The 2,328-nt window shown below is 36.6% G+C and overlaps 1 pseudogene; it reads left to right on the forward strand.

Annotated features, from left to right (window-relative positions):
* The first annotated feature begins 779 nt into the window (after window positions 1-779).
* Window positions 780-1,738, forward strand: LOC118581735 (annotated as a pseudogene).
* Window positions 1,739-2,328: the final 590 nt, after the last annotated feature.

Raw genomic sequence — 2,328 nt, forward strand, 5'->3', positions numbered from 1 at the left:
GTGTCTCCACACAAGATATATGATATGTCAAAGCCCAGATTCATTATGTTTCTACTCGTTTTCCTTCAGTGCAAGATAATCCCTCATCATTGACTCATTTTTTAATGGAGTCCTCCAGTTAAAACTATGTCAAGATCTTACCACAGGATGTCTTGACATTGACTCATTAGTATAGAGAAGAATGTGCTCAAAGAAACTAATGGGTAATATAATGGCCAAGTGACAAATCACAGCATTATACACATAAGACAGAGAGCATTGACAGAGATGATAGACTGGACTACCTGAACAGTCATGGTAATTAAATCATATCCGTTTAAGAAAAGTGCCATTAAAAATTAAAAAGAACCAACACATCATAAAGAATATGAATATATAATAACAAAGTTAATCCCTTGAGCCTGTCTTCTTTCTGGGTGTCTATCCTGAGAGCTAATCTCATCATTAGCTGCTACCTTGCTGCTGGATTCTCCTGAGTATTAATATTCTCTTGTTTAACATCTAACTGCATTTGTGCAACACACATATGTACAATGACAGAATTATAAAATAAAAAAGGAACTTCACTGAAGCTTCACTCAAATAGATTTGAATCATTCTGCCTAATTTTCAAAATGAACTGAGAAGGACTTTGTCCTTTATTAGAATATATACAGACATTGGTACAACGGATTTAGCAACTTAGCTGGCTTTATTTTGTCTTGCATTTCTATTCTGAGGAGCAGTAGGTAGTTTTATCCATGTGGCTTCTCTCAGACAGATGTACATACCTCCACCTCATGGAAGACACTTGCATGGACGTGGACATGAGAGTCCTCTTGGGGTTCGGAAATAATCTTTTCTTTGTGAACTAAAGGCTGACCAAAGTTATCACTTTACGGTGGATAATGATGATAATGAGCACCAGTTATCATTAAGAATGGTCAATTTAAGGCCAGGGGCAAAGACAAATCATAGAGGCAGAAGCAATGAACTATGAAGGTAGTCCACTTAAAAATATTAACTTTGAAAATGTCTGTACAATCACCAGTTCAACTTGGGGGCTTTCAGATTATACCACCTGTGCACTTAAGGTTGCAACATAGTTCAGGGCCTGTGCACATTAGTGAACAGCACCTAGTAGCTGTAGAGCAGTGGTTCTCAACCTTTCTAATGTTGTGACCTTTTAATAGAATTCCTCATGCTGTAGTGGCTGCCAACCATAAAATTATTTTGTTGCTACATTATAACTTGTAATTTTGCTACTGCTACACATCCTTTAGTAAATATTTTTGGAGACAGAGGTTTTCCAAAGGGGTCACAACCCATAGGTTGAGAACCATTGCTGTAGAGGAAGATGCAGAGTCAAAAGATAAAGATGAACAGGATTTAAAACTCCTAAGTATGTCTGGAAAGAGGTCTTCCCCTGGAGGTGGTAACAAGGTTTTACAGAAAAAGTAAAACTTGAGGAACATTGTGAGCACAATGGATGACAAAGATGATGATGATGAAGAAGGAGATGATGATGATTGTAATGGTGAGAAAACTGAGGAAAAATTCCGGTGAAGAAATTGTATGAGGTAACCCAGCCAAAAATGCACAAAAATCAAACCAAAATGGAAAAGACAAAACTATCAACACCAAGAACAAAAGGACAAGAGTCCTTCAAAAAATAACAGCAAAAATTCCTAAAACACCAGAAGGAGCTAGTTCTGCAGGAAGCATTGAGGCAAAAATGCAAGTAAGTATAGCGAAATAGCATTGAACAATCCAGGACACTACTGGTAAATTAAAGCCAAAGCTGGGGAAAGAGGAAAAGGAGAAACAAAAACAGTCTATACAGAGTTTCATCAACAATCGAGAATGAGGTCTTCAATTTTAATATTAATCCCTTTACTGATTGGCCATCCATTCCTCCCTTACCCCCATCCCATGCATGCTGGAAGCAATCACCTGTTTCCTAAACCATTTTTCTTCCAGTCCTGTGATGTAGAGAACTTTTCTGCTTTTATGCATATGCCTCCTCTCTTTGACCATGTTTTAATGCCTTTGGATCCTTAGATGCTCAAGAATTTTTGAATGAATCAAAAAAGAAAAGGAAAGGAAAGAAGTAGCAACTTAAATTAAAAGTATTTTGAGGTTACTAAGTTACATGCATCTTATTTCTTTCAAACAACAATTTTCTTCAGAATATCAAAGTGAAAATAATGTATCTGGTTATCCCTTTGGCATTTCACGTGAATAAATTAAAGCTGCATTGGTTTAGTAAATAATATAGCTACTTCATTTCAAAACAGAAACACACTAAGCATATAAAAATTAGGCTCTCTTGAGGCAAGCAGGCAGCTG

This window comes from Onychomys torridus, chromosome 4, assembly GCF_903995425.1.
Source record: "Onychomys torridus chromosome 4, mOncTor1.1, whole genome shotgun sequence".
Lineage (NCBI taxonomy): Eukaryota > Metazoa > Chordata > Mammalia > Rodentia > Cricetidae > Onychomys > Onychomys torridus.